Genomic DNA, 14775 nt, shown 5'->3' on the forward strand with positions numbered 1-14775 from the left:
TATTTCAGGAAAGCACAATACCATAAGCAAATGGAAAAGACACTGTCTAGTTTTCTCTATCACTTTCATAGGCATCTTTTAACAGTAGCACATGTGAAGAGAAGGAATTTCTGAACAGAAACTGATTTTCTCCATTTTCCATTCAGACATGTATATCCCAGGCAGACATTTTCCTTATTCTATTGCCCAAGGTGAACTGCACACTTGAACTCAGTAAAGATATTCTTAAACCACCAGAGCTCTCCAGTCAGCTGTCAAGGAGTTAAAGTATGTCTCCCCCCGCCCCCCCCAAGACATCAAAACCCACGACTGTGCCTTTCCCAGAGGCCTTTTATGAGGATTTGAATTGGCCATTCTATCCAAATACAAGCAGATCCACTAGTTCACTAATAAACACTGAAGTCTTCCTTCAAAGTTTCAGGCATGGATGACTCTGGTAACATCCTCCAGTGCAGCCATTCTTGCAAATGGGGACAGGCATCCCCATGTAAACTAACTATTCACTAGAAAGAGTCTTGGTTTGCTGGTCCTTACCTCTGCTAAATACCTTTCCTGTTTTTTTTTTTTAACCTTTGGAGTAAAATTACAGTAATGTTAGAGTGACAGTGCAGTTCCATAGCCCCTGGGAAGATATCGCAGCCAGAACCTGTAGGATTTTGTAATCTTCCATTGAGATGAGGCTTTATGGGCAGAAAAGCAGGTTGACCTTTAGGAGCCTCCTTCCTAGGATGCCAAAATCCCTATTCCCTTGCAACTCCAACACTGATATTCTGATGCTGGTCCTGTCAAAAATGAGGTTTGCTGAAGTGTTGTGCCTGCCCTGTACCCCCTATACTAGCCTGCTGCCCTTAGATGTGGTGCAGGACACTGCTGTTGGCAGTAAGACTGAACTCCCACTCAAGTTGACTTCTATTTGTAACACTGGGGGATGAGGGTAGGACTTGTCTGCCTCAGGCAGCTAAAATGTCTTGGACCAGTCCTGGAGGCTAAACGAGAACATTAGGTGTGCAGTGAATGCAATTCACCCATTGCAGATTTGTCTTACCTCATTGCTTTGCTCACCAAGAATGCAGATCTCACAATAGAAACATAGCAACATATAAACAAAGTGAGTCAGAATGGGTCTCCCAGGCCAACTAGTCTGACCTCTGGCTCCAGCCAGTCCCGCTCATGTAATTCCCAACATATGGCTGTCCAATCTTTCCTTGAACACCCTCACTGATGGGTCCTCAACCACCTCCCTTGAAAGTCCTAAGGGACATAACTGTCAGGAAGTACTTCTTGACATCCAACTTGGAGTCTGATTCCTTGAGCTTTGCCCCATGGGAACATGCCCTGTCCTCCACTACAGGGAAGAACAGGTCACAGCCCCCCTCCACATGACATCCCCTCCATATGTCACTAAAAGATCCCCTCGGAGTCTCCTCCAGGCTGAAAAGACCCAGTTCCCTCAATCTCTCCTCATATGTCTTCCCTCCTAACCTGGCTACCATTCTTGTGATTCTAACCTAGCTATATACTATAGCTAGTATACTATATACTATATACTATACTATAAAGTGGAGCCCAGAACTGGATTGTGCACATGTGGTGACCATATATACTATAAATGTATAGGGAGAGGAACACTCTCATGCTGACTGAAATCATTCCTTTTCTACTCAGGTTCAGAGAAAACCATACAAACTGAGTGTTCAATAGGCTCTGTATGCACAGTTAGGCTTTCAGAAGGGCCCATGATTGTGATAGAATGCCTTGATGTGCACTGACTGTGTGTGCACATATGCAGACACACAGACTTGAGTGAGGCATACAACTGTACATGTGCAAAAGTGTGTACACGCCTGTGGGTGTGCACCTGGGAATGCACAGCTTCCAAACTCAGCACCTATTGCCAAATGCATACCCCAATGTATGCTACAGGGAAGGGTAAGCTACCAATACTACTCTGCTAGATGTGTGCTTGCTTTACAAGCCTTGTTTTGCAATTCTGTAAATATAAGAGCAGTTGAGTCTAGAAGCGGAATGCAAATGAGCTGCCAGTGAAATGTCCAAGAGCTCATTTTCTATATATGCATCAAATTATTTCAGTAATTTATTTGTGCTTTATTTCATTAGGTTTTTTTCAAGTATGCATTGGCAGTTCCATCCATAAACCTTTGCACTTTGCACCTTCGCACTTATATGGATTATATAACCTTTGCAATTATATAACATTATTTAATTTTTCCTTCCTTTCTTCCTTTAGAGTGCATGGCTTGGGGTATATATTGAAGAACATACGAGTAATACGATAAGTTATGATCAAGTAATAGAAGAGTGTTGCCCAGATCTTCAAGCAAAGTTAGCTGGTTGTGGTCTGAAACATTTGCCAATAGGTGGCAATAACGTATAAGTACTGAAAGAATCTTCTTAAGCAGCAAAAATAGATGGAAGAAATTTGCCAACAACTCTAGCCAAAAACATAAGAAACAGACAATTTAATAACTCTGTACTGAGAGAATATAATGGGACTGGTATTCAACACCTTTTTACACTTGGACAGTTTTGTTTTTATGATTTTTCTTTTTCTGGAAAGGCAGATAATTTTGTAAAGCTATTTAAAAGATTTCCTTTCTACTGTTTAACACATTATTTTCAAAATATGCTTAGTCTCTTTTATGTCTGTGGGCATAATTCCATGAATATCAGCATACTGAACTTTGCTGGAAGAGACCTTCCGGGGTGTGCGAGAATGAATTTTTGTTTCACTGGGTTGCTCTGTACATACATAGCTTTACACATAGAGATAGAAAAGTTCTAACTCACATTCTTGAAAAAAAGTGTTAAACGTGAGTTGAGGGAAGATCGGCCGACCTTGGGCACCTTGTGAATTAGCTATTACCGCTTCACTGCACAGCCAAATCTGTCTCCTCCTTAATCTCCTCAATTTCCATGTGAACCTAGGAAAGGTTTTGCTAAACTGGCTAGAGGAAGGATAACAAAATGTAAGCCCATACGTGGCGGATGGTTATAAAAAATAGCTCTACTTTACATAAAGGAAAAGTAAGTTGTAAAATTGTTTGGGAACTGTACCATTTCAGACAACAGGTGAGGCCTACTTTTCACATGATTGAATGACCCTCCTGACAGGAAGTCAAAGAGGAAATTTCTAGCCTTGCTTTTTTCTTCTCAATATTTTATATATGAACGGCATTTTTCTTTTGATTTGTTTTTGTTTCCACAAACAATTATTCAACTATAATATGAAATGGAGCAGTCCAGGAGCAATTTTAGCACTTCATCTGCTGTTTATGAAGCAAACTCTAACTGGTCTTAATGATACTATTTATTTGAAATGCACAACCAAATTGTTTTTAAGGCAACAGTATTTTCTCCCATAAAATCTGGGAAGTAATTTCCATTAAGTGACAAGACACACGTTGCAATTCGGTGGGATGCAGAGTGCTTCCAGACAAGGCTTTTAATACTGATATTGCCCTGCCTCAGTTAGGGAATTTTGCTGGGGTAGGAAATGAGGGAACCTGACAACAGTGGCTTCCATTTATAACCCCCTGCCCAAGTTTTCCCACCATTTCTTCCATCTTTTTTATAACAGAAAAATACATTAACAAGGAAAAGATGGGATTCCTGTACAATTTCCTTTGACTGGTAACACTAGGAGTCCTCCATCTGGAAGAATCTTTACATCCAAGTCAGTGTGTAAAAAATGGCAGCCTTAAAAGTTTCACATACAAGCAGACATAATGAAATGCCAACAGCTGCTTTTTCTCCCTAAGCAAAAACAGTTTTAACAGTAGCCAGTTTTGGTCAAAGAAGCAGCAGTGGATACTGAATTCTTGCAGACTATTTTTTCGCTCTTAACACACCTCCCAAAGTCAAAGGTCTCAGAGTTTCATTATAAATATTTGTGTGGAACCTGTGGGGATACTCTCAGTTTCAGGCAAATACATTGTAGAACTAAGCCATGATGTTTCAAGCCCAGTGTATTTACGTATATGAGGCTTTGTTGATTTTTGTGCTATCCTATTGAGATGTTGAACTGTTTAAGGATTACACAAGCACTCAGAAAGTTGACATGCAGAGTGCTCTTAGACTGGCTCAAAACAGGGAGAACAAGGAACCAGGCCATTTATTTTTTATTATTTATTTTGGGTGACTCAGTTAATCATCAAGGCAGCCTTCTTTTTACAGCAACTCTTATAATGCTTCACTCATATCTCTTCACTAAAATCAAGGTTGTAAAGATTGGGAGGGAGGGAGAATTTGGTCATAATACATTGTCTGAACAGGATAAATATTTCTCATCCTGCCCCCACCTGGAAGGCTGAGAATGGATACCAAAAGAGAAACACCCACATGCACACTGCAATAAGAAATGACCAGCAAGTTGCAGCCTCACATTAAATAGTTTCTAAGTAATGCTGAACCTAGATAGGCTTTGACTACTTTTATGGTGTATGAAAGACTTACAGGTAACTGCTTTTGTTCAGTGTGCATTTCCTATTGTTTCCATTGGAAAAGAAGCAGCTTCTAGAACAGGTTTGTGGATTTTGAGAAGTATCTGGAGAATAGGCCTGGGAGTTGGGGAGTGAATGTCCACAGCTCATCATTTTTGTGGAACATGTGTGTATGAAGGTTACAACTGCACTGGGAAGCCATTAGATATCACAGCTCAGGCCTGGTGGGGCAGCATGGGAGTCAATTGGATGTGTGTTTGCCTTGATGTGCACAGCACAGTGCCTCTTTGCGCAGCACACTGCACCATTTCCTTCCTATAGACCATACAGCTTCCTCATGGTTTTTATCCCATTTCCTGCCTCAATGACTGGCTCATAGTGGGAGTGGAAACAAGACCAGACCTCAAGCAAACAAATCGCACAAATTATTACAGTTTCATGTGCCAAGAAAGCAGGTGGAACAGACAGCAGGTTTTCCACTGAAAGAGAGTAAAAGGAGAAAGTGCTGATCAGTGAGCAGATTACCTTAGCACTGGAGAGTAACACAAACAGATTGACACAAATACATTGGAATTAACATCATGGCTAATGTTATTACAGAGAAGAACAAAGGGGCGAGTAATTATTCATCACTTAATTTCTCTATTCCCATATACCTTTTTCTTGAGCGTTAACAAACTGGTCTGCAGCCAACTGCAGCATCAGCTAGTAATAATTTTGAGCACCATTAGGCCACTGTCATGGCAATTTAAATTGGCACTTTCTATTAAAAGTTCTAATTCTACCAGGTTTCAGGGAAAGTGTGCTTCTCTGACAGTACCATTAAACAAAGACACTCTCTTCTTGCGATGTCAGTGCGAACATGTTTTAAATAAGGGTTCAGCGGCACTACACTAATTTAAACTACAGTATAGCTTTCTGCCAAAGAATAGAACCTTGATTTGGTCTTCTCCCTAACTTAAGCTCCATGACAGTACCCCTGATTACTGTAGCAGATTTAAACCTCTGTGTGTGTGTGTGTGTGTGTGTGTGTGTGTGTCTGAATATGCTGTAGCATCTAGAGATTTCTGAAAGGCCCCTCTTTTTAACAGCATTATAAAAGTACATTGCATTAAAAGAAAATCCTCACATGTTCTTTTACTAAGGTTCTTTATTTAAGTCTCTCTTATTGACTTTAGTTGTCTTTTTTCTCCGATTCTTCAAAAGAATTTCCCTTTTTGTGAATGTGTGTGTGTATTATACACCCTCCCCCAACAATAAGATCAACAACAAAAGGCAGGGGCAACAAGTACAAAAGAGAACAAGAATGGAGGATCAACTGTACAGATCCAATTTAAAATCACAGTTACCACTGTAGTTTACACAAAGAAGAGTCCTTGCATTATGCAATCAATTGGTCACATTTCACTGGACCTCAGACTGAACAAACAAGTAACATACTATAAAAACCCAATATGATTCAACTGAATCAAAATGAATATCAGTATCAGGTAACTCATATAACCATCTTCTTATCATGAGCCATTTCTTTTTCTGTAACATTGTTTCAAGAAGAGAAGTTTGTTGGCAGGGGGAAACAAAGGGCATAATTTTTTCGCTGCTTCTGTTGAAAATGTGTGAATGTTTCTTTGTTTCTTTGTTTGTTGAAAGCAGGCTTGAGCTATCTGAGACTGTGACTCTCCTATATTTATTTATTTATAACATTTTTACCCGAAACAGATCTTTCTTTATTTATAACATCTTTTACCTGAAACAGATCTCTAGATGGCTTACAAAAGACCAAGCCCATAACAGCACTAGATAAAGCAATTTTCCAATTATAAAAACATACCATAAAACAATTCTATGTTGTATATTAAAAACCAATCAAACATTCAATTTTGAATGACACCATGCAGTTCCCAATCTAGATGGAAGCCATACAATTCAAAAGATGGTTGTGCCAAGTTGCCACCTGACTTTCCTATCAAATGAGAGGGCCAATGCTATCCAGCATTCCTTGGTGCTTGGGAAGTCGACTTACAAACTGCCTGGTTGGAAAGTGCCATAAGGAAGCATTCTCTTCCACTGCACTGATAGGGTTATACAGATTCATATTTCCAATTTTGTTTTCAAATATTCTGAAACTAACTTTTTTTCACAGATGGAGATATTGAGCTACAGCTGTCAAGGAAAACATTAAAAAATGCATACCCCCAAGTCAGTGACCAAGTTCGCACAACTGTAGAGGGAAAATAAGCCAAGTGATTCATTTTTCTTTTTTGTACATGCTGGTCATGAGCCACAAAATTAGTGTATTTATATTTGCCATTTATAGTTTGCTGGTGAGGGTGGATGCCTGGGGTAGTTTACAGCACTACCAAAACCCTCAAATAAACCAGAGGTTTTTAAGAATTTTGTAACCACCAGCCCCCACCAATCCATGCTCACTGAGTTCAGATGTTACAACATCCCATTATGCTAATTATGCTGCTTATATCAGCAAGTCATATTTTCTCTCAGTGATCATGATCTCCATTTCTCTCAATCAAAACCAGCCCACCAACCAGCCTTCAGCCACATCTACTGCTTTTAGCCAAAGGCCTTTGCAAATGGCCTTTTGTCGTCAGATCCATTGTAAAATTGCTGGCACCGACACTGTTTGAAGTATAAGCAAGTGGTCATCAGTCACAGGATCAGAAACTATATTCAACTGGTTACGATGGAAAACACAGGTAACCAAGGCCTATTTCTTCCCTAGGTTGTAAGGTATCTATAAAAATAAATGCATCAATAAAGCAGATTTAGTCATACCAAGAGTAGACTCACTGAAATCAATGGGACTTAAGTGAGTTATAGGGTGGCCCAGTACAAATGAGGACAGGGTTCTTGCACTTTTAATAGTACAGAAGGGAGATCTGCAATAAGTATTGCTTGTGTTCTGCACAGCTATTAAAGGTGCAGGTCCCTAGTCTTCACTTCATGTAGCCACCATGATGCTGTGAAGGAACCTGATGATCACTCTTGGCAGGCATCCCAGGGTCACCATGACCTACATTCTGAAGAAGATCTTGAAGACTTGGCAATGAGAGTTGTAATAACTCAGGGAGAAGCCTTTGAAGCACTCTCAAATCACTGCACACAGGTTCCCCAGTTGACTAGGAGAGTAGAGATGTTTTGGAAGAGACAGGAGCAGCCCAAGAAAGGAAGGAAGGAGAGCTGTTGCCTTGGGTCCCTGACTCCATAATGCAGCACTGGGAGAGACAAGCTGCCCAGTTAGAGGGCTATTGTAGCCCTTGCTTGCTTCATAAGTGGGAACCACTCTCAGGCATTTCCATGGAGAAAATGAATTGAAGAACCACTGCCTGAGATTCTGGAGAAGTGCCACTAGTCAGGCAGTCTTGGGATCTATAGACTAATTGTGCAACCAGCTAAAAGGCAGGTTTGGTCAGTTTTATTTCCTAGCAAATAGTTAGCAACTATAAGTCTGATTCCGAGTGTAGGCCATTGAGAAGAAAATAGAGCCCAAATTTTTGTTACTTAGCTGTGAGGTGTCTTCCCTTTGGAAAGGCATTCTGTGCTGTGCCCTGGCTCTGGATTTCAGTCAAGGGAAGCAATTTCAAATATTTTTATGCATTTAAAATGTGTGCATTTAACATCTTAAATGATACTGCAACAGTAATGCTATATATGACAATAAAAATAACATGTTTCATCAGCCTGGTTTAGCTCCCTCACTCCTGTAGGACAAAGAGTGTGCAAAACATAGGCATTTCTCTGACCGACAAGGAATCAGAAAGAATAACGCAATTACAATCTTTGGTATTGGTAGCTTAATTTAGACATTGAAGAATATTTGAGCAGTAGTAATGGCTGGTATTTTATTTTAATGGCCTTTGAAGTTTTTCCCAGTATATCAGAGAGTCCCTTATGTCATGTGCAATACGCTGTTGCTGAAGTGTATTAGACTTGTTAGGAGTAAATGAGTCATAACATTTCAGCTCCCTCTGTTAGATTCTCAGTTGTTGCAGTTATTGCTGTGAAGGACACTGAGACAGTCATCTCGAGATAAATATCTCTGTGATGGTTATGGATACAATTTTTATGTCTCCACAATTACATTTCTAACTTCAAAGCACTCCACATTTTACCACTTTACAGCCATGAAAAAAGTAGCATCAGAAATCGATTCACATCTGACCCTCACAAGAATAATATGCAAGGGATGAGGATCGAAAGTCATTTTCTTGACAGAATTAGGAACACTTTCTGCTTCCATGTTTTTAAAGAGAGAAAAGAAGATACCTGCACTTATCAAATAGCATGTGAATTCAGTGGTAATTCAGGGAACAAGCAAGCAGGAAGAGGACAACTTTATCACTGAGAGGGTACAAACGAAGCAAAGAGGTTACTTTAGGTACCATTGAAAAGGAAAGGCAACAGGAGACTGAATGAAGCTTTCATCCAGACTTGGGGCAGTCAGAAACAATTGCTAGAAATGCCATGTGGCCCATTTTGGATTTCTAATATTCTAGTACCCTGTTTTACTATTTGGGCACTGATTTACTATTGGCCCTGGCAATCAAAGAATGCAGGCCATGCAAATTTCTGCCATGCTGTTGCCACCACGGCTGTGCCTATGCTTTCCTGGTTTGTCTGACGAGGTAATGGCAGCAAGTCAGTCAAGAGGGAAGTTCTATGCAGGATGGTAAGTCAGGCTGGCTTCCATTTTCACGACTGGGCTTCCCGTGCGTGCATGTTTAAATGATGCCAGTTCTCTTAGTGGCAATCCAGGAGAGACACACAGTAACAAAAAAAGAAGAGGGGACCATTAGTATTTTCCCACAGGTAAATCACTGTGGAAACTGACCAGTGAAATAAAAACAGCAGGGGTGGAAAGCTGCAAGTGATGCGCGCTCTCTCTCTCTCTCTCTCTCTCTCTCTCTCTCTCTCTCTGTGTGTGTGTGTGTGTGTGTGACCTCCAGGATCAGAGCATAAACTATCATTGAAACTAGTAGTTCACAAAATGTCTCCTCCCCATTTTTATTTTTTGACCAAAAAAAAAAAAAATACATCACAACAATAACATAAACACAATAATAAAAAGTAAATAATAAAGTGCCCCACCACCCCAGAGACCAATGCTACCACCATTCACATACTATAACAATTAATAACATATACTTCAATTATTTCCATATCCCACCCAGAAGTTCATATAATCCATAAAATGTCTCTTAATTACCAATTTTTGGGCAACAATCCTAGGAGAGGCTGTTACTCTCCTGTCCTGCTTGTGAGCTTCCCTTAGACATCTGATTGGCAAATGTGGGAAACAGAATGAATTAAGGACTAGATTGGTCTTTGACCTAATCCCACAGGGCTCATCAAGTCTACATGTCATTATCATTATTAATAATAATTTTATTGCAATACTGCCAAATAACTTAAGTTGTCTGGGAAGTCTACAACAATATATAAAATGTATATTATAAAATTCAGGTGATGATAAAAACATCATAAGAATCAGCAAACAAAATTTAAAAGTCAAATTTAAAGCAAAACTAAAAAGCTACTTGTCGTGGTGAAGGGGCTTGCATAGTTCAATGAAGCTGTGAGCTATGCCATGCAGGGCCACCCAAGACAGACAGGTCATAGCAGAGAGCTCTGACAAAACGTGATCCACTGGAGAAGGAAATGGCAACCCACTCCAGTATCTTTGCCATGAAAATCCCACGGACAGTACCAAAAGGCAAAAAGATATGACGCCGGAAAATGAGCCCCTCAGGTTGGAAGGTGTTCAATATGCTACTGGGGAAGAGCAGAGGGCTAGTACTAGCAGCACCAGAAAGAATGAAGTGACTGGGTCAAAGCCGAAAGGTGAAACGAGAAAGGAGAGTCCGATGCTGCAAAGATCTATACTCCCTAGGAACCTGGAATGTAAGTTCCATGAATCAAGGCAAGCTGGATGACAAGACTGAACATCGACATCTTATGAATCAGTGAACTAAAATGGACAGGAATGGGTGAATTTAATTCAGATGACTGAAGGCAAGGGGCAAGGGGCGGGGCGGGGCGATCTTTGCTAGCATGTGAAATGAGTGCAATGGTGCGGTAGTTTGAACATCCTTTGGCATTGCCCTTTGGGATCGGAATGTAAACTGACCTTTTCCACTCCTGTGGCCACTGTGGAGTTTTCCAAATTTGCAGGCATATTGAGTGTAGCACTTTTACTGCATCGTCTTTTAAGATTTTGAATAACTCAGCTGGAATACTGTCACCTCCACTAGCTCTGTTGTTGCTCAGACTTCCCAAGGCCCATTGGACTTCACACTCCAGGATGTCTGGCTCGAGGTCAGTGACCACCCCATCGTGGTTATCAGGGATGTTAAGCTCTTTCTTGAATAGTTCCTCTGTGTAATCTTGCCACCTCTTCTTAATCTCTTCTGCCTCTGTTAGGTCCCTGCCATTTTGGTCCTTTATCATGCCCATCTTTGCATGAAACGTTCCCTTCATATCTCCAATTTTCTTGATGGGATCTCTGGTCCTCCCTATTCTATTATTTTCTTCTATTTCTTTGCACTGCCCATTTAAGAAGGTGTTCTTATCTCTTCTAGATATTCTCTGGAATTCTGCATTCAATTGGGTGTATCTTTCTCCCTTGCCTTTCACTTCCCTTCTTTCCTCAGCTATTTGTAAAGCTTCCTCAGACAGCCATTTTGCTTTCTTGCATTTCTTTTTCTTTGGGATGGTTTTAGTTGCTAGCTCTTGTACAATGTTGCGAACCTCCATCAATGTGACAATGGAAAGATGAGGACAAGTAAACTGAAGCACACTCCAGACAAGGCTGAGATGCTGTTCATCTAACCAGATGGAGGGTGTTGAGCCTGTTGTGGATGGAGTTGCACTGGGATAACCTGACTCAGTAGTCTATCCTCTGGTAACCACCAGGTTAGATTACTGCAATGGACTCTATGGTGGGGTACCTTTGGAGATGCATGTAAGAATATGCCCCTGTGAGAGAATGAAAACTCACATTCAGAAACATAGACATTTCCCCCAACATACGCATTTTGGAATTGGTAATTCTCATGAGTAATTTGTACTTAGTAACACTACTTCAAGCATGCCGTACCTGCAGCATGTAGTGGCATGGTCCAGGAAAGGTTTAAGATGTTATCAAGGTTATATTTGTACAGATGGTACCAATTTGTAACTGTAGAAATTAGGAACATATAAGTACTTAATATTGCCCAGCTTCCATACAGAATCAGGAAAGCCTGAATACTTGAAAAGGTCATTCTCTGTACTTCAGAACAGCTTAGCAGCTAACATGCATTTCAAGCAATTACAAGAACTCATCTCAGATCAGAACTCCCTTTGATTTCAGTGCATTGGATTTAAACATATGCTTCCATAGAAATAGTGTTTAATTTAGGCTAATTCATGGCCTATACTTATAGTATCATTTTTAAAATGACTTTCTGCAAGCCTATCAAGCTTTCTTAGAACTGCTCAACTGAAATTAGACATAGCACTCCAGTGCTGGATATTCAGCAGGGAGCCCAGCTGTATTGTTTCAAATGCTACTACACCAGGCTAGAATGATTTTAAAGCATATACTTTTCCAGGATGAGACATTTCCTGAACAATTTTTTAAAATGTTACCAGTTTAGTATAAAGGTAAAAGTAAAGGTTTCCCCTTGACATTAAGTCCAGTCATGCCTGACTCTCGGGGGCGGTGCTCATCTCTGTTTCCGAGCCGAGGGAGCCAGCGTTGGTCCACAGACAGTCTCCATGGTCATGTGGCCGGCATGACTAAACACCAAAGTGCACGGAACGCTGTTACCTGCCCACCGAAGTGGTACCTTTTTATCTACTTGCATTTGCATGCTTTTGAACTGCAAGGTTGGCAGGAGCTGGGACGGGAGCAAGGGGAACTCACCCCGTTGTGCAGATTCAAACGGGTGACCTTTTGATCTACCAGCCCAGCAGCACAGCGGTTTAAACCACTGTGCCACCTGCAGTCACCTGCAGTTTAGTATACACATACTTTAAAGTCATATACTTGAACAAGCAAAAAAAAGTCTGATGCTTCTGTATTGAATTGGGCTATTGGTCCTTCCAGTATGATATATTTCTTGCAACAGCAGATAATACATGATTTCTCAAAAGAGATTTTAAAGATCTCCTCAATAAAGTGTTTGGCCAATTGTATTACCCTGTAGGTAGCAGGAGAAAAAATCCTTGACCCTTGCACTAATTGCTGAGACCCCACAGGTGTTATCAGCTTTTTATTATCTGGCATTGAATCATCCAGTTAGTTTTAAAATTAAAGCTACAGGCCGTAATACAGCACAGTTAGACCTACTTAATCCTATTGATTTCAGTGTCCTTACGTACACCTAACTCTGCTGGATTGTGGCCACTGTGTTTAACTCTGATGATGTCTCATCTGATAGATGGTTTTAAAACTTCTTTCTTTCTTTTCTTCTCCATAACTAGCTGCACCCAATATACATGTTTGCCATAAAGCAAGAATTAAAATTACTGTTTTAAATAATATCAGCCATATGGATGATGGACATCTTGCCATATAAAATATTCATAAGTTCCCTCCATATACAGCAAAAAATGAAAGCAAACTCTACTGGATCATTCCTACCATGACAACAGTGGTGGGGAACATGCGGCTCCCCAACTGTTGTTGAGTACAATCACATCAGCCATTGCCGCATAGCCATGGTGAGAGAGGATGGGAGCTGCAATCTAGCAACAGCTGGAGTGCCACATTGTGGCTATCCTTGCCTTAGGCAAAGTGAGGAGGCTAATTTGGTGTGTTTTGAAAGGACAGTAAAGCATGCATTATTTAATACGAAGGGGTTTGCAGCTTCTCCACCTTCAGTGTTAACATAATTTGACCAGTCTTAATTAAGGACAGTGCACTAGGTCTGAAAATTAATTACTTTATTTTAGGCTGGGTCTTTTGGCTTTTCTGTATGAGGCATTTAGTGTCCACTTGCCATTCCCTACTCACAGTGGCTTATAGATTGTTTAGACATCATTATGACCATCCAGGTTTGGTTCTGTATCTAAAAAGCACTTTTGGTGGAGTGGAGAAAATATAGTATTTATTTCTTAAAGCAGAAGCCAAGCTCCCCACCTCCCTTGGGTAATTGGCTCTTCCCTTCTCCCTCAGTAGCACCTGGAGATTATGTAACGGAAAAAAAAGGAAAGTACTTGCTTCCTATTGTTGTAATCACTCTTTCCTTTCCGTTGGAAGAGAAAAATATTCCAGGCATGCAGAGTTCTTTTTAAAACTTTATTGCAATGAAGGGAACAGAAAGGAATGGTTTCCTTCCCATTTTTCTGTTCACCTGAGCACATGTTCACACACCCCTTTTGAACCCTGCTCGTGGCCGTTTGTTCCCTCCTCCTTTCCCCTAATTGGCTAATAGGGTACTGAGAGTTTACACTCTTTCTGCCCGCCTACTCCGTGTTGCCCCAACACCGGCCCTTCTTCCCAATCCATCCCTGCCCCTGGTGGGCTACAATAGGCTCACTTTGTTCTGCCCAGCTTGTCAATAAACAATCAGGAAGTATTTGGTCCTCCTGCCTACTTGCCTCTTTCCCCATACCTTGTGCTATCTGATTTTGGCCCCTCCCCTCCTTTGGGCTAAGTAATTTTCTTTGTTACCTTTTCAAATCTCTTTACTCCCTTGTTTCAAATCATCCTTTCACACCTATCACTATATAATGCTCAGATCAGTTCTGGCACAAAACCAAAAGCAGATGGAGGAAGTGAACAGCCTTGTATGGAAAAGGCCTTGGTGTCATTGGAACAGTCTGCATGCTTGTGCAAGTGGAATATTTCTGTTTTGTTACTCTGCTACTGTATACAGAAATATTTATTCATAAACCACCTTAACTGCCGCCTTCTAAAGTGTTCAGCATTTACATGAGACCAAGATTTGCCTCTTCTTACAGAACATGTACTCAGTGACATACATCACGCTTGAAGCATTCATGAATATGTTCCAAGACCAGTTTCCTATACTGGGATTCTGAGGAGGAGGGAGTGTGTAGGTTTCTTGGAAGAAAATTCAATGTGGGAAGCATTTCCTGAGGAGAAAGATTAAAAGCCACAATATATGGTTTGATTTATCATTAATTCATTTCACTTCCTTTCTAACAGCATCCTTAAGTGACATGCTTAAAGTAACATCTGCATAGTAACATAGGAAACTGCCTTATGTTGAATCAGATTATTGGCTCATTTAATTGAGTATTATCAACACTGACTGGCAACAGTGGCTCCAAGTTTCAGACTTGATTC

This window comes from Varanus komodoensis, unplaced genomic scaffold (assembly GCF_004798865.1).
Source record: "Varanus komodoensis strain SLA01 unplaced genomic scaffold, ASM479886v1 scaffold4, whole genome shotgun sequence".
In the NCBI taxonomy this organism is placed as follows: Eukaryota; Metazoa; Chordata; class Lepidosauria; order Squamata; family Varanidae; genus Varanus; species Varanus komodoensis.